The following is a 25,236-nucleotide window of genomic DNA, read 5'->3' as shown; positions in this document are numbered from 1 at the left end:
AAGCCTAAAGTTAGGCCTATCAGCTAAACCCATAACAGCTAGCTTCTTTGGACTTCATCTCTCCACGTGAGTGATTCGGCGGGGTCAGCGACTGCTGACTGCTTTTTGTACTGGAGGAGAACTGAACCAGCTCACCGCCAGCTGAGGTGCAACAGCGACCCCTGCTGTCTGCAAAATTGTTGCACCAGATAAGCAGCAGAGGCACAAACTCAGTTTCACATAAGGGTTTTGTTTTGTTTTTTTTCTTCTCATTGCAGGTACCGGGTAGTTGTTTGTTTTTGTCTTGATTATACACACACACACACACACACACACACACACACACACACGTATACATATATATATATATACACACATATATATATATACACACATACATATATATACACACACACATATATATTAGTTAAGAACAGTTATCCTTATATCCATTTTCTAATTAAAGGTCCTTTTCTTAATAAGGAGTGACGTGGTTATTGAGGGGGAATCCTCTCCTCTGGTTTTGGTAAACATTTTGGTTTCCCTCAAGCTAAGACGGGGTATTTGAAAAACAAAGCATTTTCAGTAAGTATTTTTGTTTGCTACAGTTCTACTAGTTATATTTAGCTAGCAATCTTGGGCGTATCTTGCTTTCATTTTTCCTGAATGCACAAGTTGTTCTGATTATATATGTTACTATTGCAAGTACCTTGAAAGAAGGAATACCTTATTCAACAACAAAGCCTTAGGCATGGGAAAAACTGAAGCTGCCAAAGGGTGACTGGAGGAGAGATAAGTTCAATCATATTTAACTTTGTTTCAAAACTCCATTCTGAGCAGGAAAAGCAGAAGTGGTCTCTGTGGTTCCAGAAGTATCAGAGAGGTGTTTACAGGCTTGCTTTCAGCATTAACTTTTGTAATAAATATTGTTGAAGGAAGCCATGGCATAGGCCCAGATTAGGGCTGTAATAATTTGGAACAACTTAGCTGAAAACAGGAGTGCTTTTGGAAGCTAATTGGGTTGGGAATTTCAAATCAGAAAAGGTGAGGGGATGAAAACTCTGTGCTTATTCGCTTTTGATTTGTTTAATATTTGCTCCTATAGTCAGAAAAGCAAATTAATAAAAGTAGTACACAGTAGGAGAAATGCTTGCACAGGGGAGAACATAGGAGCTGGGTATAGGTTAAAGTGTAACACAATTAATTTTATAAATGTTTTGTTTTTCTGGGAATATGATTCCATTAATATCAAAGATTAGATGTAATCACTGATACCTGGTGGCTTGTTCATGGACGTGTACTGATAAGCAATGAGTGCTTGTAAAGTGTATGGTGGAGTTCTGACATGATCTGTAAATTTCATTGCTTTGAGAGTGGCATGACTATTATAAAGCATATAGATAAACATATATAAAAATACATAAACAGAGAAAGAAATGATGACTACAGAGAAATGGCATTACAAAATCTTTGTTAGTGGGAACTTCTGCTACTGGAGTGAAGTTTTCTTTACAGCAAATTAAATGTAAAATTATTTATACTCATGGAAATCTTTATCTTGATTACCATCAGCAGCAAACTCTGCTCTCTTTTAGAATAGACTCACAGCCAGTTTGAACTTCAATAGCACCATTTAAGGCAATAGATTTATGAGAGTATATATTCTGAAGTTGTTTAGAATCTGCAGGATCAAAAAAACCCACGTTACTAAACACAATTTGAAAACTTGCAAGACTAAAGTGAAGGAACAATAGTCTGAAACAATTCAGCTCACTGGTAAGATGAAGCCAAAGAAACTGATGGTGCTGGATGGTGCTTGCAGTTAATTTCACAATATAGTAAGCCAGAAAACAAAGGCCAGAGTTATTCAGCGTTTCATGTTCAGAGGTAGCATGTTTCAGAGCAGTGTAGTTATATTTCTTTTTTCTATCACTGTAGTATAACCTCAGCCAGCACATTGTGTTCAGTCTGGAACTCATAACTGCCAAAGAGATCCTGATGAATTTGGGCTTGTTTTTAGACGAAACCCAAAATTGATCAGAAACTGAAGAGATTTTAACATGATTTTAAAGGAGTCAGATATTTCAACTAGCAAGGGGAGACTTTACCTGGCTGCAAGTTTGACAGGTGTAAATCTGAGGGACTGAAAGCTAATGCAGGTGTTAAGAGGGAACTAAAATGTGGAGTAGGTGGGCAGGTCACGAGCTGAAAGAAAGCCTAATAAAATACATAAACCTGAACAGGACAAAGCTCTAAGGTCTCATTCCATGAAATTATTCAGGCCTCCAAGTCTCATTGAACTCTGATATTTGTTATCTAAATCCTTTCATGGTTTCTTTGCAAGACTTACCAAGCCAAACAACAGTTGATGCATTTGTGTATCAGAGCTGTAGCATGGGTTAACATATTGGAGCCCAAGAAGTCTGACAGCATGCTGTCTTGGTTCAGTTCAGTTGCAGATTGTATCAGTGTAAAAGGTCAAAACCTACTGGGCAGGGGGAAGGATCAGTGATCAGCAGATTGTTTGTTGTCACTGATGACAATTCCTTCTTCTGACAGGGTGTTATGCTGTTCTTGTTTTCGTATGAATAAATGAAGGCTTTTTCTCAGTTGAGAGTTAAATCTGGATCCCATGATCCTGAGAAGAATCTTATGACAAAAAATAATTGTGAATTAAGTCTAGCACATAACAAGCAACCCTAAAGAAATAGTTCTGGAGCTGAGGGTGCCCATATGTTTCCATGCGACTCTGTGTTGAAGACTTAATGGAAAGTAGTTGTTAATTTAACATCCATACCTGGTTTGTTTAAGATTTCCATAAAAGTCAGTGTTGAATTTTGCAATCTAGTGACCTGATCAGGATTTGGTTTGCTCTTTCAGAGTCATAGAATTGCTGAATCAAAGGATATAATGAATTGGAAAGGACCCACAAGAATTATCAAGTGCAACTCCTGGCTTTGCATAGGACTGCCCCAAAAATCAGACCATGTGCCTGTGAGCATTGTCCAAATGCTTTTTGAACTCTGGCAGGCTTGGTGCCATGACCGCTTCTCTGGGGAGCCTGTTTCAGTGCCCAACTACCCTTTGGGTGATGAACCTTTTCTTAATATCCAACTTAAACCTCCCCTGACACAGGTCCATGTCATTCCCTTGGGTCCTGTTACTTCTCATCACAGAGAAGAGATCAGTGCCTGCCCTTCCTTTTCCCCTCATGAAGAAGCTGTAGACCGTGATGAGGTCTCCCCTCAGTCTTCTCTTTTCCAGGCTGAACAAGCCAAGTGACCTCAGCTGCTTCTTGTATGGCTTCCCCTCAGTCTTCTCTTTTCCAGGCTGAACAAGCCAAGTGACCTCAGCTGCTTCTTGTATGGCTTCCCCTCAAGGCCCTTCACTATCTTCATGAACCTCTTTGACACTTTCTAATAGCTTTATATTTTTTCTTATATTGTGGCACCCAAAACTCCATGCACAACTTGAGGTGAGTCTGCACCAGCATGAAGTAGAACAGGACAGTCAATGCACTTCGACTGGCCAGTTGCTCTTCACAATACTCAGTCTATGGAGCACTGACAGAGTACAGACATGAAATATCTCTTGGCAGTGGAAAATCACTAAGCAGAATGATTTGTGACACTGATTTATTTAGTTGACTGACAAAGTTACTTAGAGCACCAAGCTACTCTGGCTGTTAAATGGGTATGTGAGTAAGGAAACAGCAAAACTTGACCCTGACTGAGGCTGTTAGTATCTACTAAGAGGATCAGACATGGTCCTTCATCTTCAGAAAAGATGATGGGCAGGTCTTTCTAGGTTCTTATTTCTACACCTTATTGTTTTTTTGTAATTCATTAGTAGTCTGGTGTGCTGGTTTAAAGGTAAACTGGCAGGAGAAGTAAACCCAACACAAAAGAGATTATAAATCATAGTTACATTTTAATATAAATATTGCAATAAATGCAATGATACAAAGACAAATTATTTTTAACCCACAAAACACAGAAGTATAACCCAAACAAAACAAACATAATTATGTTTATTGGGCCCTATGCTGAGACCCATGTGGTTACTCTGAGTCCAAAGTAAAAGGAAGGGAAAAATCTGTTGGTGCAGATGATGGTCGCAGTCCTGTTGAGGTTCTGCTCCTCCGCTGGATCCGACAAGTGGTCCTAGAAGTCCCCAAACCCCGAGATTATATACCCACTTGTTCAGGTGGGGAATACCCAGTACCTTCCTCAGAGTGGGGAGTTCCACAATGGGTGATCTGACTCTGTGAGTCATGGGGTATTTCTGGAATCATTGATGGCCCATTAGCAGACATGACCCCTCAGACTGGGTGTGAAGGTGCTAACAACTTGCCAGAGGGAGTTATCACAGCTCCTATCTCACTGGCTTAACACCCATCTTGTAGCCTGAGGTGTCAAGTGTGCCCTGGGCAGCTGCTGCAAATGGTCCACTGTTAACAGTTCATGAGAAATGACTTTGAGGGTTTAGAATACACAGCTTAGGTCACACCCACACAGTGATAAACTGGTCCCAGCTGCTGAACTAGGACATCTGGTAACAGCCAGTCAGGGACCATCCTACTTTCCAATAGAAACTCTGAAGAATTTCCGTGGCAAAGGGGATGACACTAAGTTACCATCTCCTCTTTTCCCTTCTGTTTGCTTGCTTACTTTTTGTCTTCTGCCTGGTGTCAACAGTTGCTTCTCTTTAGCAAACACTTAAGAAATTTACCATTGAATTATTTCTCTCCATTTTCACCACAGGTTTTGGTCCTACTTACTGCATCACCTACCAGTATACTGTTAAATGTTTTATTTCTTTGTTGCCAGATTAGAAGTTCTAGTCACTATGATGCTTTTACTTGTGTGTCTTGTCCTTGCTTATTTTTACAAATGCTTTTCTTCTAATTTTCTCCTTCCCATTGCTCAATGTGATATTGTACTGGAAATAAGAACAAGGATGGATTACATGCATCAAGGTGTTTGTTTGTATAATTTAAGCCATAGGCTGGTATCTAGGAAGAACCTAGACTGAAAAAGTTTGTTTCCAGTAATTTCTAGTGAAATAGTGTGTGGTGAACCAAACAGAAGCTGTGAGATGGACACAGAGTAACTCCAGAAAACATTTCTTATACAGTTCCTTCCTCTACCATTGTATTTTGTCCTTAGACTTGAGTAGCACTTAAAAGGTGTATAGCATCCACAATGCAAAGCCTTAATCAGGTAGGTTTTGCATGCATAGGCTTTTCATGAGGCCTTAAAATAACTTTATACAAGAAAGCTAAAACATACTATGAAGTGAGTTATATGACAAAATGGAAAATAAACATTTGTTACTTTATTACAGAATCATACAATGCAGGGGTGAGTAGAGTTGAGGTTACAGTGAAATATAGAATGCACTTTTCAGAGGGAATAGGGGTTTAAAATAAAAAGAAAGAATGGAAACAGGTTGGTTGCTGAAGAGTTTGGGTATCTTGGCACAGTATAACTTGTGTATTGTTTTAAGCCAATGGATCAGTCAAATACATATTTGTAGATGGATATTTTTCTCACAGTGCTGGTCATGCTACCAGTGTTGCAGGAAAAAAACCCCCACAACCACCCCTGCTATAGACCCCTAAAATATTGTTAAGCTGTATTTTAAAGTTATTTGCCTGTTTATTGATGAATAAAATAATAATAGTTCTCTCTCTCACCAAAACCAAATTACTCTACTATAGTCATTCACCTTCTTTACTGCATTAGCATCAGCTGTACAAGCCTAAAGCAAACAAATGTTTCCTGGACTCAGGACCCCACAGATCTTGTTTATTTTGTGAAGCCCCTGGAGGAACACTGAGCTGAGGGCACTAAGCATGCTGCAGGCATCCTTCAGGCTGCTTTTTCGTATTTCCAGAGGTTTTCAGAGTTGTCACAGTAGCATCCTGCCAATGCGAGTGGAAAGAACGATGACTTTGTGTTGCAAAGGGAAAGGGAGATGGCCGCAGGATAAGCCTGTGAAGATTTTTACTGAACGATTGGCATGTGTTTAAAAAGTCTCTGTCCATGTGGTGGGCCCTTGTCTCCTTACAAAAGGGAGTCACTTGTCCTTCCCATTGGAGAAATATCACAGAGAGGGGACTCACTGTGAGCAGAACTCACTGTGGACGCGGGCTCAGCTGCTTATAATGCAGACTCACTACACAGGGCTGAAAGCAATATTATAAGTGAAAAATCCCTGCTGCAGCACAGGTAAAATATAAAGACAGTGCTGGGAAATTGCTGCTTGGTTGGGTGATTTACTGTATCATTTGCACAGGAACAGGCAGCAAACCATCATGCACCAAAATTTCAGAAAAACTGATCACAGCAAATTGTTCTTTATAAGGATGGAACTAATATTCCCTATGTGTTTGATTTATACACTGGCAACCTAAACTTTACTAAAGGAAATACTGATGAAAAAGAAGGAAGAATTCTTGCAGAGTATCAGCCAAAGCATTTTTGTTAGAGGCCTCTACAGGGAATGGAGTGGTTTTGCACAGGGATGATGGAAAAGTTCATGTCCAGAAAGTCTTTCTCAGGGCTTTTTCACTCTCAGCCACTTCTACAGGTCGCTGTAGAGAGAATTTGTGACCTATATATTACCTACCCTACCTCTGTCCTGTCCTTCCTTTTAGACCCATTGCTGGAGAACCCTGGGCAGCCTCTGCCTTCTTGAGAGCATTCCTGACTGGATGACTCTCCCCACGCTTCTTCCTTGAAGCACTGTGCCTGCAGGTATCTCTGAAAATTGTTAGGAAGAAATTAAACCCTCCAACACTATGTTTTAAGCAGTAGTGACCCAGGAATTATTTATTCTGGCCAGAGATATGTAGTAAATCTTTTCAACTACATATGTCCCTTTTAAGACTTTTCATGTATTTATACAGTTTAGCAAACAAAGATATTAACCTTCATTTGTTCAAAGTTACAAAATTTCCTTAATTTAATTAGTATTCTATCCTTTATTGGCTAATTTGGTCCCCATTCTTTGGTTCTCCTATCATTCTTCCTCAGACAGAGAGTCTCCAACTTTTATGCTGTTAATCTCCTCTGTTTCTTCTGGTTACTCCAACATGTCTTTGAAGGACCATAAATTTAAGATCCCAAATGTCCAATCTTCAGCACCCTCTAGCTTTGTTTATTAAAACTTATTAGAGCTAGTCCAGAGAAACTCATAGCTTTGGTGGTTTAAAGATGAAACAGACAGAAGTCTATGAAAAGAAACCTAGCCACCTGTTAGCATTAATTAAAAAGTGATATAATTTCCAACACAGGCAGTTCCTCAACACAATAAATACTGCTGAGGTTTGGCTACGGAAGTGATCCAGCCAGTCAGCCTCAGCAACTGCTTTTGGGTCCAGACAGCAGTCTGATCAATATGTGGTGTTTCTCTGGTCTATCTCAACTTTGATAATTTGACTTGGGATCTATAGCAAACATACTCTCTTCATATGGAAAAATAATTGCTGCTAGTTTAATACATATCATAACCGAGTAATCAAAATTTAGCAAACATTTTTAGTTCAGTCACAGAAATATTGATGTTTGTGGTCCATCATAATACAGAAAAACCTCACAAACTCAGAATACTTGTAAGAAGTAGTGTCTACCTATCTGTCCCAGCCAGCGTGCTGGGGATGCACAATGAGTTGGAAAGGGGCACAGCCGGGACAGCTGATTCCAGCTGAATCATGGGATATCCATACCATATGGCATCATGCTCAGAAATAAACCAGAAGGGTGGTTGGCCAGAGGCCACTATTCTATATCTACATATATATATATTTATATGTTAAGAACAGTTATCCCTCTTGTATCCATTGTCTGATTAAAGTTCCTTTTCTTAAATTTGATAAAGAGTGGTGTGATTATTGTGGAGGAGGACCCCCTCCTCCGCTTGTGGGTAAACATTTTGGTTTTTCCCCTCAAACCAAGACATGCTTCTATTCAGATGATAGAATTTCAATAACTGGCTGAGAAATATGTTCCTGCAGCTGTAGTGTCACATTGAAATTGTGTCCACCTGATAAGGTTTATTTGCTTGCTATTGAGTGGTGTGGGGGTTGTTTTCAAATCAGAAAACAGTGACTGTCTCCTGAAATATGAATGCTGGTGAACTTTACATGGGACCCAATGTAGGATGAGTCCTTAGGGATGATAACACATCTTTCTTATTGCAAACTAGCTGTGGGGAAGCACTGATATAAGAGAACATATGGAAGGTGCAAGACAAAAGTTTTAGGACACTTTAAAAGAAAGGAGAAAAAGTAGGGCAGGAAATACAGATTCATTTTCCTTTCTGTGGAAAATGGTAGGAGTGTGGTGTCCTATTGTGGGTGCTGTGCTAACCACCAGTGGCTCCTTTACAGTGTTTCTCACTTTGATTATGAGGCAAGAATTGAAACCTTGCTGCACATGAAGGCACTTCAGTTTAGGGGCTTCAATATGTTTCTGCAATGTCTGAGACAGCCCTGTGGGGCTGGTGGATAAGACATGGGTCCTGTGTGACACACAAACTTTTTGAGTGTGACCATCCAACCAATTCTTTATTCACAAAGTGGTCCACCCATCAAATCCATATCTCTACAGTATAGAGACAAGGATATTGTATGGGACAGTGTCAAATGCTTTGCACAAGTCCAGGAAGATGACATCAATTGCCCTTGCCTTATCCACCATTGCAGTAATCCTATATTAGAATACCACCAAATTTGTCAGGTACAATTTGCTCCTAGTGAAGCTATGCTGGCTGTCAAAAATCACCTCCTTATTTTCCTTGTGCCTTAGCATATATCCCAGAGTGGTCTTTCAAGGCATAGAGGTGAGACGGATGTTCCTGGAGTTCCCTGGGTATTCCTTATATCCCTTTTTAAAAATGAGAGTTATTTTCCTCCTTTTCCAGTAAGTGACAACTTTTTTGAACTGCCATGAATTCTGATATGCAATCTGAATTGATAAGTGGCTTGACTGATTCCCCTGCCAGTTCCCTCAGAACCTGCAGATGCATCTCATCAGGTCCCATGGACTGGTACAGTTTCAGGTTCCTCAGATGGTCTCAAATCTGGTCATCTTCTATAGTGGCTCATTCTTCCTTGTCCCATTGTCTTCACTGTCCCTGCCTTTGCCTTCTTCAAAGGACCTTTCACAGGCCATAGATAGTGGCCAATGAAAAATGCAACAGATGTGCCAGTACTTCTCTTCTGCACCTTCTCTTGGTTTTATTCTTATGTACTTTTCAGCTTGACAAATAAAAAGGAAACATTACATTGAGAATATATCTTCTGATAAAAAAAGATTTTAATAACAGCATTTGTTAACAAGTAGACCAGACTCAGAGAGAATAATCAATATACATCCATTGATTTCTGTTGATTAACAGTAGCTAGCAAATCTTGAAAATTATTTGAAAACATCTTTTTAAAAAACATATACTTTTTTTTTGGTTTTGTTCTTTTCTTGGCATTGATAAGAATATTTTCAGCAAAGCAGAAATTGATTTAATAAATGACTACACACAATGTGCTGTCAAATGCACAATGTAATGAACTGCAGGAAACAGAGAACATTCTTCTTTCACCTATAGTAATTTTAGGAGTTTCTTGTGACTATAACAGGCACTAGATTTTCAGGGAGAAATGAGATTTTCATTTTCATGGTGCCTCTTCAATATCTAGAGCTAAGCTTTTAATATTTTTTCCCAGCACTGGTTTTAAATATAGAGCATTTAATGATAGTTTGAAAAATTGTATTTGCCTTTATATGATTTACTTATTTATGAATTATTTGATAAGTTACACAAAAAAGACACTGTATACATTTATTGCCATAGTAAGTATGCTCAGACTGTACTAAGCAATTCATAAAATATACAATATATCTTATATGACTGCAGTAATTCAGAAAGCCATTGTAATTTTTCCAGAAATGCAAGGGCATGGGGAAATCCAGACTGTCTTGAGCAAACTCCACAAACAGAATGTTCAAAGTGATGAGTTTTAATAAGAGGGAGGATTAAATGCAGAGAGGAGATATGATGGCATAGCTTGTTAAGCATTCTTAGAGCAGCTTTTAACTCACTTTCTTACTTTGGTACTTTTTTATATGTCTGATTTCCACCAGCAATAAAACATGTCCTCCTAGGGCTGTTGATGAGATTGTATGGGCACGGAGAGAAGCAAGGATGAATATAACTACTAGCTGAGTCTTTGAGTTTGAAGGAGAAAATGCTCTGTTTTAAACTGAACTTGTGCTGTTGTTCTGTTACAAAATCAAAACTTGAGAACTGGGCTCTTGGGCTCTGATTACCCACACCTATCCAGAGAATGAGCACTTGCATTTGGTATTACCTTCCATGGTATCTATTGTTCTGCAGAATTTCTTACAGCTACTTCTCATGATTCAGCATATTCCCCAGGGCTGGCTGTCAGTGTGATAATTTGAGTTTCAGAACATTCTGGAATGTTTTACCTCATGCAGAACTTCTCTTACAGCCTGCCTATTCACTGTCATTAGGGCAGAGAAAAATAGTCATACACCAAACACTCACAAACCATTAATGTTAGAGTGTGACACCAGTATTCCTGCTGTAGAAGCAATCTCTGCTCTTCTATTGGCAAAGAAAAGAAAGTCTGTTCCCATGAAAACCTGGGTTACCAGCTGCACTGAGATGGCTATTGCTGCAGGAGATGCACTGCTGCAGAAAAGCTCCTGGCTCCTTCACTCGTAGCTCTGAGTTCCTTCTGCAGTCACCTCTCATATTGAAGTGTATTTCATTGTCTTTCATGACCACACACTGAAGAGTTCAAAGGGCTTTGGTATGATAGAAAGTCATAGATGTGAAAGGGTTCCTCAACAAGAAGTCATCATTGAGCAATTACAGATCCTGCATTTCTTCTGACAAAGTTGTCAGTATTAGATAAACTGGACTGTTTGGAAAATGGGTAAAATAAACTAAAGGAGCTAGAGAAATTGACTTTTAGACAGATGTTTCTTCTCTTACTGCATTTGTACTTAACACAGCAGGTCAAATAACAGTCTAAAGCAGGGTTCTGTGGATGAACTGCAGATATATGGTAGAGGACTGAGTAATTTGAAGAGTGTAAATGTTTCTGTTCTTGTCTTGGGAGCACAAAACTGCCCATAACCTTGAGGGACAAGTTTTGGTTGGCATATCTATCATAGCTTAGAGCATCCAAAACATTAAGGTCAAGACAAGAAGACAGCATCACTACCCAGCGAGCCTCAAAGTTGATGGATTGTGTAATTATCTCAGTCCTGGGATGAATAAAAACCAGAGCCATTCCCAGAAGATACTTTGTAGAAGAGAGGCTGACAAAGGTTTAGTCAAGTATGGCAACACTGGCTAATATCTAATAAAATCCGTGTGTTAGAAAAAAAAAGCAAAACCCTAATGACTACACAGCCTCTCTGCTGTGTCCTTAGATACACTGTGCATTTGACAGGTACTTAGGAATAGAAGAAGATAGAAGTCTTTATGTACTGCCACCATTGGTAACTCATCAATTGTGAAGAAAAATGGCTGCTGCCTTTGACAGTTGTTTCTCACAAGTATCCAGGATCTGGGCTGGACTGATTACATTCATGCCTCAATAATAAAAAATGAGGTGCTGGAATGAAATTGTTTAATAGGCAGCAGAGATTATGGTGAGTTTATGCCATCCCGGGAAGAAGCTTCTCTATTAATCATACAGAAAGTAAAGAGAGGAGGAAAAAATCCAGTGCCCACTGCCTCTGAGAAAGGAAAGCAGTATTAAGTATGCAATTGCCAGAGTGGCTCATTAAGGAGAAGAACATTTTATCTGAATCCTGACTCAATGTCCTGGGTTGAGCTGGCAAAACGCCAACTGTCCAAGACAGAGTGAAGAGGGTTCCTCCTCCCCCCAACCAGCTAAGGGGAAAAGAAAGGGGAGAGGAAAGAAAAACCCTCAAAATCAGGTTTATGCTGGAACTAACAACATGTATTTATACAGAAAGGAGAAAATTAAGAGGAAACTACAATATAACACACACAAATTACATATATATAACAAGGAATAACTTCCCACTCCCCAATTAATACAAAGCAAAGTCTATTACACTAGATTTGTAAGTACTCTGAGAGACACATAGCAAGAAACAGAAAGAGGAACAACAAAAATGTTTCTACTTCCCTGAATGCAAACAAAATGCAAGCAGAGGCAACAGAAGCAGGGTCTAGCATAGTAGAGGAGCTGCTAGATGTCTTCCTCTTAGTGCAGCCATGATGGAACTAACCAAGCCACTCCCACAAACTGGATTTTACACCCTTTGAGATGATGTAGTATGGTATGGAATACAATATTATTGGCTGGAAGAAGTCAGCTGTTAGCTAGCTCAGCCCAGCTTAAATCAGCTGACAATTCCCAGGCCTAGCTGAATTTTTAAAACCTAAATTTAGGCCCATCTGGCCAAACCCATAACACTCAGGTTGAATCTGAAAATAATATTTGGAGACAGATTATTCCTTTTAATTTTCTCCATTGCAGACAGTGACAAAAATGAGAGTGAAAGGAACTAATTTCTCCCGACCAATGTGTCAAAGGTGTTTTCCTTGGGGACCATGATACCTTCTTAGAGCTGCAATTACACTGCTCTAATTTATTCCAGAATTAGGACAGCTGAATTTTGGAATTTTGGAAATATTGATAGTTTTATGAAGGTCAGATTTCATTTACTGTTTTCTGTGTTGAGGGTAGAGAGGGAAGAGAAATCATACCCACAGTTTTTTTCTAGCATATCTGTTTAAAAATGGTAATGGGCCATGAACTGGACCTACAGGACTCATAGGCCAAGTGTAGCCTTCTGATTCTCCCAAGGAGATGGGAAAACATAGTCTCTAGAGAGGCCTCTGAAATTTGTGACTGTTTCTAGAAATTACATTCCTTGTATCAGCGGACATAGATGGCAAGTAAACCTCCATCCTCCCCCTCCTAGGAGGGGAATTTGTGCCGAGGATTTTTTATTCACCTGGACCAAGAAGAGTTTGTAGAATGATGTCTGGGGAAACAGAATTACAGAACTCTGCAAAGGACAGAAAAGATCTATAGAGGAAAAAAATGTATGGAGATTTTTGGCTAGAAAATTAGTGAGGTGTTATCATAGTCAACTGTGTGGCAAGGGAGAATTATTCCCTGCAGGAAGTATAGGAAGATCCCTTCATACTTCCTGCATCTCAAAGGCAAAAACAAGTGGAGGAAAAGGTATGATTAGTGTGATGACATCGGAGCAGATGCAAGCACTAATGGCTTGAGTACTGTATCACAGGAGTACTGGATTGCTTAGAATCATGATGATAAAAATCATCTATCAGAACATTATAGCATGGTGGACAAAAACATATTTTGGTTTCTTGTCATTGAGGGTTAATACTCTGTGTGTTTTGGGGATGCAGTGGCAGAGTTGAGCTCAAGCTTTACTTTAGACTTGTATTGACTTGGCCCCTTTGCATCAACTGAGCTGTAAGACTGTCCCTGGTCATTTAGGCCAAAAAAGGACAATCTAAGAGGTGTTGTCTTTATTATATTCTGGCATTGGACTGGTGCTGGGAGCTGCCCTACCTTTGGCAGCCTTATGTGCATGTAATCTGATCTTTGACCTCACTTCTTCTGGGATAAAGCCCTTTGCTGCTGCCTGAAGGAAAGGAATCAAAACAGTCTCCCCAAGCACAGGACCTCTAAAGAAAGGTGAAGCAGGGGTGAAGGGTGACAATTAGACTGGGTCTTTTGACAGAGGGGTACTGGCTAGTTTCAATTGTCATTTGTCACAGTGAGAAATACCTGTAGGATGAGCTGGGGTGGTAAGCATACCAAAAATCCAATTTGTTATCCTCTTCCCTTTCTTCATATATGTGCAGAGCGGTCACAGGTGGTCCGTGGAGGGCATGGTTTATTGATGTTATACTAATACACATAGTTTGTTATCTAATTTATGGCAAGATCCTCAGTAACTCATAAGTGGTAAGGGAGAGCAAGGCAGGAAGCACTGCTGGACATTTGGCTTTCTGGAGTATTCAAGGTGATGCTGAGGCAATGATAATCCTTTACATCCCCTTTCCCTCCTCAGTAAATCACAGAATATCCATTTGGACCTTAAGTATGAAGCTGTACTAATTAATCCTAACTAACCCTAATTAATTTTGCTTTCACATTTAAATTATGAAAATAAGTATAAAACACGTGTGGGTATACAAATAGGTATGTCATATCTACAAATAAAATCTTTTATTTTATTGCAAAGTGGGTTAAGTTTTGGTAAAGATTTTATGTCCTGTTTTGCTGTATCTATTTTGTTACATCAGTTTACATATTAAGGATGTGGAAGACAGTGCTGCTTATTTCTGTACTGAAACAGCTGAGGCCATTAAGTCTTCTAGTGTGGGTAAATTTCTTTTGTTAGTCCTCGTTGCTATTTGTAGTTCCCAGGAGGGTTCAGTCTCTGAAGGTGGCAATGTCCATAACACTGGGAAAAAAACTAAGGCAGATGAGCACATCTAAAGCTATATACATGCAGCTGTAGATCTATCACTGCTTTTAGCCTTTATTATTGGCTAGAAAATCCCAGGTGAAGATGGCATATTTTGACTAAGATTTAGTTTATATGGAGATGTATCAGAGTTTCTGTGATAAGCCATCCTGTGGTCTCAGCACTGCAAGTGAGTTGAGTGCATTCCCATTTGTCACCTTGTTGGTTTTGCACAAACCAACTTGAGAAATAGAACTCCAAATAAGTCACTCCCCTTTCCTTTTAACCTCTCCCTGCCCCCTCCAGTAACAAAGGGACAATACAAAGTGATGTAAGTAAAAAATAACAATTTACTGAGGGAAATAGCAGTAACTACAAAGATGCAAAGGAAAACTGTTTAAGCCAACAAAGGCAGACATTGTTTCCTGGTCCCCCAGGACCAAACACCCTAAAATGGCAGCTGGTTTCCTCAGATGAAGCCAAAATGCTGGTGGCCATGTGGTTTCCCCACATAAAGACAAACTGGCTGAGATGCTTCCCCCTGCCCAAAGGAAGATGCAGTTGAGTGAAAAAAAGAACAAACCAAAACTAAATTAAAACACAGTATAGTAAATGGTTTTATGTTGGGAAGATGATGGGCAGCAACAACTCTCTCCCTCTCCTCAGTGAAAAGCAGCCAGCAGCACCAGTGCCCAGCATGGGTTGTGGTGGCTCCTTGGGGGCTACAACAGTCATCTCTCTCGGTAAGTCCAGGTAGTGGCAGTCCCAGCAGCGACTGCAACCTGTGGCTGGGCCTGAGAAAAATGCTGCCTGGGGGAAAAAGTGGCCCCTTCCCCTTCGGCTCTGGCTTTTTCCTGTCAAACCCACCCCACCCTGTAGTAATGTGATGATGTGAATGAATATTCATCACTAGAGCTTCACCCCTGCCTTTTGTAACCATAGCAGTTGCCTGGGAGTAAATAATGCTTTTAGATGTCTGTCTTTCAAGGCACAGGCATTGTTCCTTAGATGCCATGGGAAAAGTCATGGACGATTTGTTCCAGGTTCCTGCCTTGTTCAAGTGTCTGTTGCCTTAACTATCAATTTACTAGAGTTAAAGCTGCTAAGAAAAGTGACCTAGTAAAACACACAATAGATGGCTTACACACTCTGTGCTGAATGAGTGAAATAAAAGAGACTTATTTCTCATAGATAGCTGTGCCTTCTTGCAGATCATGCTGTACTTGGCTAAGTGGTGCTTATGGAAACAGTGCACTGCTTGGATTTCGGAGCCAGATATGCAGCTGCCAAAGGGCCTGTTTTTTTCTTGGAAGCTTTTCCTGTTATTTGGGTTACTATACCCTTAATCCATACAGTTGGTAAAGATCTGTCCTCTGCAGATGACCTTGCATCATGAGCAGAGTATCATTTCAGATGCTAGAAGTCCATCCCTTTCTTCAAGGGATCCTATACTTAAGGTGTTTGGAGAAGAGGTTTATCTGTCTTGGGTTAAACATATTGTGGACAACACTTGGCAAACTCCCTGGCAATCTTGTTCTGTATTCATCAAGCCTTAAGGATAACTTGCTTTCTTGAACATATCTAAGAAGTAATTGGAAAAAGTGTCATTCCTACTAACAAATTTAGGTATCTTTTTTATAGAATCCCTAGGGACAAAACCCCTGAAAATGCAAAGCAGCAAATAGCTGTTTAATAAGTACAAATAAGCGCAAGCACACAAGTATTCACATTTTGAACATGGGAGCTGGGACAATCCTCAGAGTCTGGTAGTAGCCTACCTCATGAGTCTGTATTTAGCTTGCACTTCTGCTCACTGCTTCCTCCACTTTCTGGTGTATCATGACTTCCCTGGTGATATTCTGCCTTAGGAATATCAGAAAGGACAGTGTTGGGCTTCTGAGGTTTCTCTAGAGCTTCTGAATGACTCGTTGGAGTTGTTACCAGAGTTCTTTATATTCCTTTCTTCTAACTGAGAGATCAAGGTCTTCACTGTAAAAAACCCCTCATTGCTTCTCTAGTGTTCTTCTGGTTGAACAAAAGAAGAATCTTTCAATCAGAAAGGCAGTAAAGTATTTTCCATCTATTTCAGTCAGGTGTCCCTGCTCTGGAGCCTCAGTTTCTTTCCCTTTGCCCCAATTCCAATTGTTTTCAAAGAAAACAGAGCTTTCTGAAATTTAAATCAACAAATGTGTACACATATGCATAAGGCAGGATGTGTAAGCGTGTAAATTGCTCTGGATAACTACCCTTTCTTAAAAGACATGATTGCTGGTTCTCCACAGCAGTGAAAGGGAAAAGCTATTTTCACCTTAGTTCAGTCATTTTCAGTGACTGCAATGAAGGTTTCAGTATTTCATAGTACTCATTTTGGACTTACATTGGGGGTGAAGCTGGCAGACAAATGAAAGTGTAATGGGTTAGGCATCAGAGAAAATTGAAAAATACAAATAAAGATGCATATTTTATGTTGTGTTTTTCTCCTCTATATAGCTATTTCCATTTTGAAGCCATCTGTTTTTTGACTTTCAGCTACCTCTTCAACTTTGCCAATATTTAAATTAGTAGTTGGATAATTTTTAAAAATTTGACCCGACTTGAGACTATTTCCCCTTTTTGACTAAATCTTTAGATAATAAGAGCTTCCAAATGAAACAGAAAAACATACAATATTTTTCTGAAGGGGGAAAATGCTATGAACCACCTTTGTAATTTTCTTAATGTTTTATGACAGACAGTAAATATAGTTATCTCTGACTGACTCATACAGCAGGTACAAGTAATATATACTAGTCTGTGCATTCATCAGTCAATGCTTTTAAACACATAAAATTGTAGATTTTTATTTGTCTTTACATTTTTTGAGTATCGGTTTATTACTTTGACTCCGCAGTGGAATTGCATCCATTTCAGAGGTGCTCTATAGTAAACTAAGTAGCTTTGGGGAGACTCTTTGAAAAGAGCACATTAGCAGAGGAGTAAAAGGCAATATAGTGCAGACTTAAGCAGCCCTAGGTGTGCAGGCTTGGCATGGAGAATGTCAAAAATATGGGAGAATCTGAAGCTCTCCCAAAGAGTGACTGGTGAAAGTTGCTCTCTACTGAAGAAATCTTTCAGCTGGTGGACTATTTTGGGAATCATTGGAACAGTGAAATCTTCAAGGTGTCAGAGTTTTCCTAGACTTTTATTTTTTGTCTGTCTCCTCGGTAGCATCTACCATTGCACTGCAGACCCTAGGAAAACTTCGGAATTGGAGAAAAATGGTGTTCTTTCATGTCGACAAAGAAAACACAGGAAAGAATAAAGACTTTTTTATCCATTTTCTTTATGATGAATGGAGATGTCTAAAAATTATACTTCCAATTCTTCCTGTTTTGATTTTCTGTATTAGAAATGCATTTGGAGTTCATACTTTTTTTTGAGGCTGTTGAAATGATTGAAAATCAGACATAAAAAGAGTATGTAGGCGATTAACATCTGTTTGACTGGAACAGTTGGTAGAAAAGCTTTCTTTGTCAAATGTTCATCAATCCTATCTTTTTAACTGTGGCTAAGAAAATTATCCTGTACTTAATCTTCAAAGCATGTAAAAAATAAGAGATAAACTAAAAAAAGTCATATAGGTAGCCACTGACAGCAAAAACAGCGCCCCCCCCCAATCAGTGGCCAATATCTGACTTGATATTTTCCAAGGGAAAAAAAACAAAATTAATTTACTTTAAGCCTTATTTCACTTGCTTTTATACATTACATAGGAACATTAAGGAACTCAAATACATTTTTCTTCTCTTTGCTGACTGCATTTGGAAACTTTTTAAAACAGGCAGTCAGTGAAGAGGTAAGTAGTTAGGATAATATGTCATTACACAATAAGTATTATAGCTAGGAGGTAATTTCATATCTTGCAAGGAGGTAGATAAGGAAAATATTTTTTCAAGGGATGGTTCTTTACTAAAAATAATAACCTTCTTATATAATTAGTTCTGTCCTTGCTAGTTAAAAACATGATTAGGAATCCACTCCCATTTTACTCTGCTCTTGATTGAGTTACACTGCTCAGATTTACTGATAAGGTCTCTCTTCTTGCTATGTGATGACACAGAGTCTTATTCTGTTTCAGACACTTTCCTACTGAGACCCTGTGACACATAACAGGCCTTTTAAATAATACCAGTGTTTTCTATGAAGTCAGTGAAGAGCCTTATTCAAGACAGTCTTTATGTCAGGCAGATTAATGATGCCTCCCATGATATGTATAGTAATATATTTTTTGAGAGCCTAGTGGGACTTTTATCCTGATTATTAAACTTGTTTCTGCAGAAAGATTCTCCTGAGAAAGGATCAACAGCCCTTATTTAGATGTTGGCATTAGGTCACTAGGAGTAACTACACATGCATGGGGGGAGGTATGCTGATAGGTCTGTGCTCTCCTTTCTCTCTCCATTGTACAATTCCTTATCCTGTGATGCAGCTGTAATCCTGTGCAGCTTTGACCCCCTCCTTCCTCCCATTTCTAACTGGGATTTTTTTTCCTTTCTGATTTTATGAACACTGTTATCACCGGGTACACCCATTGTGTTTATGTTCCCATTTTAATTTTATTTTTGAATGTCATCGCTATATATCTATGTAACTGGTGCACACTTCATCAGCATTTCTTTTAAGAGTTATTCCTAAATTATGAAAGCTGCTGCTTAAGCAGCATTGCTCACAAGAGCTTCCATTGCATTTTAAGCAAAGCAATCATTAATGGGTCTCTTGCTAGGACCATATCTTTGAGAATGGTGTCAGCAGTGTTGGCCATAGCATATGACTCTTCAGCTCCCTTTCTGTAAAGATGGAAGGCATCCAGGCTGCACTGGGGCAGCCATGCAGCTGTCTCCTGTTGGCAGTAGGGAGGCAGCCTTCCCATGTGCTGGTGTATTTTCAGCATGTCTGGGTTGCTAGGGCTGAGACTTAACATACCATGGTGTTGCTCATGAAAATAAGCCTCTTTCTTCCCAGTCAAAGAACTGTATTTCCTCTGGGACAAAATAGCCCCCTTCAAAAGCAAACTTGGAGATGAAGGATTCTGCACGCCTGAGCACTTGGATGCCGATGTGCTTTTGACAATTCAACTTCTGAAGACTCCTTTCTCTGTGACTTGGCCTTTTAAGGTACGCCAAATGGTGAATCACATATGTGATATTACCTTCCTCCACAGTCTTCCTGTTACCATTTCCTATAGCAGAATTCCTGGGAAGGGAAGATTTTTTTCCTGCCCATCTTTCTTGCTCCTTTCCTCTTTCCTATTGCTGATGGAGGAGAACAAAGATGTCACAGCATAAAATAATGAGTGGCCTTTCTTCTTTGGAATAAAGCTTGTCTTTAAAGTGTGTGTGTGTAAGAACAAAAACTATGCAAGCATCCTTTACCTTATATGTTCCCAGACTCCAGGTATGCTCACTTTCCAGGATTCCCTGAGCGCATTGAGTCTGATCAAGTAGCACTCAATAGATTAAATGTAGCTTCAAGCTTCTTTGCACTCATGACAAGCTTTGGCAAGGAATTCCACCAATCACTTGTAATATGTTGAATGAAAAAAAATGCCTTTATATTCACTTTTATCTATCTCTGACTAACTTAATCTTACATCCCCTAGTTCTTGTACTGGAGAAGACAGTGAAAGGCCAATCCTTGTCCACCTTTCTGGAAACTCTCTGGATTTTGGACACCTCAGCTATATCTCCCTGCGGTATGTCTCTTTGCCAGCTGAAGATTCCAGCCTGCTCTTGGAAGTGATTCTGTACCATGGATTTCCTTGGTGTTTTCCCTTGAGCCTTTTACAGTTCTGTGACATGTTGCTTGTGTGTTTGTTTTTCACCCATGGGAACCAAAAGCATCAAGGTGTGAGTTCTATCTGGATGGCATTTTCTCTTTTGTTCTCTGTTCCTTTTTTCGTTATGTCTAGCATTTCAGAGCTGCCTTAAATGCTGAGCTGGTATTTTGATAGTACAGTGGATCCCAGCCCCTGTCCTGACTGGCCTTTTCTGACTGACTTTAGATATTTTGGCTGAAATAGGCCCTAAAATAACTAGGTGTGAAAGCTCTGTATATCATCCACCATTTTGTGGATCCGTCTGTGAATGCATCTGCTGCTCCATGCTCCTGTCGATATACTTGGATAGCTATATGGCAAAGTCTGCAACCTTATGTCTGTTTTATACCTTCCCCCACAGAATCTCTGAGACTAAACAAATGCATATATTCTTACCAAGTTCTCAGGCACTAAGGAGGCACAGGACTTTCTGCGCTGTGTGTGGAGGTGAATTCAGGGTCAGAGAAAAGGATGCAGGAGGGTGCAAGGTCATGAAGACAGCCAAAGTGTGGGTTATCATAGAAAGAGGAGCACTCTAGAAGTAAGAACATTGCCTACTACATCCTGTGCACAGCACTGCAGAAAGCAGCCTTCTGCTTACTCTCTCACAAAGCTGGAGAAATCCCAAGACATAAATTGTTCTGTGCTGGAAGAGGATTCTGGGAAATTATCATTCTATAGCTACCCTGTTCTTATATTCTTCCCTAGCTATCTATTTTTTAGCCCCATTAGAGACATTCTTCTGTTTATGTTCCTTGGCTGCCATGCAGTAGTATGTATCCTCACTAAACTATCTCCACTTTTCTGGCCCTGTAATGGGGGGAGAGAAAAAGATATACACACTTCTTGCCAGCTTTCTCCTGTGGCTGTCTCAGATCTGTGTGACTGTATTGTAAGAGGAGCTTTTTCATGGTCTGTCACTTGTGCTTTGGTTCTGACTATAAATAAGAAATGCATCAGTATCCACGATTGCTCTTTTTTTTCTAAGTGACTTGCTAATTTCCAAACTTCAGAAAAAGTCAGTTTTCTGTTACAGTTTGAGTCCCTTTGCTCATCCCAAATCTTCTATATGTTGTAAATAGAGCGCCAGCCAGTTGTCAGATGCAACTGCTCTGTGAGTTCCTTTTGACTACTACTGCATGCTTATATATATCTGGTACCTATCTCCTGTGTCCTTGCACTGTCTGTTGTATCCATATTATTTGAGGCTGGGTATATTTTAGTAGTGGGCAAGAGGAATTTTTTATGGACATTTCAGAGAACTCATAACTCAACCCCCCTTCCCCCCAATCTTTTCTCCATAATGCAATAAAACATCCTCCATTTTTATTTAGCTGGAGTACCATTGGATTCAGGTGGAAATTTTTTCATGTTTCTTTGCTTCTTTTGTGAGGTTAGAAATAAAGTAACTGAAGCAAATTCCACAAAATATAAAGTGATATATTGTAGACATGAAATACAGAGATAACTGTTCCACATTTTAAACCAGTCACCCCAAACACTTGCAAAATGTTTGCATCTGAAAACAGATAAATTACACTGAGTCTTAATACAATGTATTAGAGCAAAACCACACTCATTGCTATACTTTAAATGGTTGAATCATATTCTCTTGTTTATGGAAGCTTTATCTTGCTTTGATAATATTCTCAAGGGGTTTTTTTGTGGTTGGTTTGTTGTATTGTTTGGTTGTTGTTTTTTTCTTCTTCATTTTTTTCCCCCTTTTAAATTTTTTTTTGTCCCAAGTACAGAGGAATGTGAATAATATCCTGTTTAATTTCACCAGCACTGGTATGTATTTCCATAGACATGGTCCATGGCTAGCTGCTGTAACAACTATCAGTAATTACTGGAAATGGGATTGGCATCCTCAGAAATAACATACATCAGTTCCATTTTTGCTTGTTACACACCTTGGAATAAACCCCCAAATTCTCAATGTAGCTGCAACAGTTTCAGAGGGAGAAGAAGCTTTTGACTGTTGAAAGAAGAGTGATCTGTGGGTTTTGAACAGCATACAAAGAATCCAGCTTTGACAAAAAGAAAGCCTCATTTAAAAGAAAAGCATTTTTTTTTTTGTTTTAACTAGCTGGGTGTCAGCAGTCTGAGATGGGTCTCCCTAAGGAGGATGTGGTATGACTATGCATTTTTAAACTGTTTCCTGGAGGCAATTTGGTGATACAGAGAGTAGGTATCCAGAAGTATGTCAGCTCTGCTCTGTTGGATTACCCAGCCAATCCTGCCTTTAGGGAGGGTCATGGGTGTTATCATGTGACTGCTGCTGGGACTGGAGCACTGAACCCCACACAACTGTACAGCATGGAGGGGGCTGCCCTGGCTTTGGACACAAGATGTAGCTGATACATGCACCACTTCTTTGGGGAGGATTTGATTGTCTTTGTTGTGTCTTGTCTGCTGTTTATGCACTATTGGTTATCCTTGTGCTTCTGTTAACCCGGAAGGATGGTATAAGCAAGGCACTGCAGAATGGCTGAAATGCTATTCCTTATCTGGATGTACAGTCTATTTACCTAGAATAAAGAAGACCACCACTGATTTCATAATGTTTAGATCCTTCAAAGACACAAACTTCATGAAAAGTGACACATCTCACTATTAACAACAACATAGTTTAGGAAGAAAAACGCTAGTAAGGATTGAGGATTCCATTCAAGTTTTGTGCGGAACCACAGCTGATGACAGCACAAAGAGTTTCGCTGTCAGCTTCTAGTAATTTTCTTCAGGGCAGCAAACCTTTTGTTTCAGTGATTATGAAAAACTAAGGGAGAAGTAAAAGAAACAAAAAAAATACATACATCCTCTTAAAGGGAAACAGCTTATCCCCACATATTTTTTCATGCCACTCTTCTGTAGTACTTCTGTTTTCCAAGACATGCACATGCACAACTAGCAATCTCAGGCACAGCCTGGTTTGATGTCTGCTCAGCAGAGAAGCAAAAAGTGAACTGCCAAGGGAAGTGCTTTTTTTTTGAAATTGAGGGGAGCTTTTCCAGTTAAGATTTTTATGTGAATAACTGCGACTTTCACTAAAAAGCCTGTCAAAGATACTGAATCAACAGGAAAATAGTATGGCCAAAGAAAAGGTAAGTCAAAAAGAAGAATTCATTTCAAAGCTCAACTGGTAGTGCCTGGTATAACACAAAGCCTGTTACAGCTCAGCCTGCTGATCTGAAAGCTGAACCTGCAGAAACAACTACTTAGTTAAAAAAAAAATGTTTTTATGAATTAGCAATGAGCAAAAATCCCCAAGCAGTGATAGCAGCTGCCCAAAGTCAACATGAGAATTATCAGAGGAACTCAAAAAGACATAAAGGGCAGAGTAATTCTGTAACCAGTTCTTTTGTTTCACATGTACTTGTGTCTCAGTGATGTGCTCAGATCATAGGAAGGGCTTACCTGAATATAAAATTTTGCAAAAATATTTTGGTAGTAATTGTCAGCACATGATAAATGAGCACAGATCTGATCTTTATATTTTCCTTTTCAAAATGCTCTCAAGAATTTAGAAAATAATGTTAAAAGATTCTTGGTTTTTTTTTTAACAAGTGTTAATTTAAAGAAAACAACAGCAAGAAGAACTTAAATATAGAGTTCATTTGGGGATTAGAGATACAAGAGGCAGGCTGCCTCTTTTCATTAGGTAAGAATATACAGAAATACTGTGACATCAAGATGAATCTGCATTTTAGATGTCTTCCTGGCAATAGTCATTAGCAACTCATAAGGAAATACCTCATTAAGCAAATAACATATTAATTATGGAGTAATTTAAAAATACTTCCAACTCATTACAATAGACTGATTAAAAGCAGATTTCTTTCGTAATATCCTCTGTTTATCCATAATGACATTGAACCCAACTTTCATTCTGTTTCCCTGAAGTTCAAAATGTGAGAACTTCACACAGTATTTCCTCCAGGTTACATAGCAGACTTTATCCAGATACACTTTTTACCTCTTTAGAGGCCACTGAGGACGGCTATTCAAGAAAGTAAATTCTTACACAAGCAGACACACAGATCTAGAAGTGGGCTAGCTGTATGGACAGGCTTCAGCACCTGCATATAGCTACAGGAAAGTTGCTGGGGCTTTGTAGAAGTTCTTGTAGAAAAGTCAAGTCAAGGAACTGTTCCACCCCACAGCCACCCCCCCCCCCCCCCCCGCTATTGAGAATCTGCAACATTTGTTTTCCTTTCCACTTGAACTCAGAGGTTTGGCTTGTCATGGTTGGTCTCTCAGTTGCGTTCTTTGAGCACAGAAGAGCTGCCAGACTATGTAGACCATAGTTCTTATAACACAGAGCTCAACAGCAGTGAGACGACTACAGTTCCCAGATGCAGAATTTGGAAAATGTCAAAAAAAATGAGTCTGAGCCTGTTCTCCAGGCTGCATAAAATATGACTATATGAAATGCATGGCTGGAATGTGATCCTTGTCATTCAAACTGTGTCTCTCTAGAAGGGTGCTAGGGATTCATATCTGAATTTCATTTGCACAGAAACCATAGTGTAATTGTAACATATCTCTGCCAGGGACTTACCTGATGGGAAGTTAGGAAACAGATGGACCCTCATGCCCTGAGCTAGGATTTTGGAAACACTTGGGGCCAGAGGGATATACACAAACACATACACACATATAAACTCTTTTGACTCCTCTGGAGTTGAGACTTTTGTTAGCTTTGCCAAAGAAACCTAGAAATTATGTTGAATTGGGTTGATGTGGCAAGGATTCGAGGAGATGCAGAGGTTGTCTCTATGGGAAAAGGCATGGGGCTGCCTCATGCCAGACACTCAGAGTTCCAGCTGGCTCTGCAATGGACTGCAGGACACAGCTGAGCCTGTCAACAAAGCAGAA

The sequence above is a fragment of the Pithys albifrons genome, chromosome 1 (genome assembly GCF_047495875.1).
Source record: "Pithys albifrons albifrons isolate INPA30051 chromosome 1, PitAlb_v1, whole genome shotgun sequence".
Lineage (NCBI taxonomy): Eukaryota > Metazoa > Chordata > Aves > Passeriformes > Thamnophilidae > Pithys > Pithys albifrons.
The sequence above is the reverse complement of the archived record's forward strand: the minus strand, read 5'-3'. Positions refer to the sequence as shown.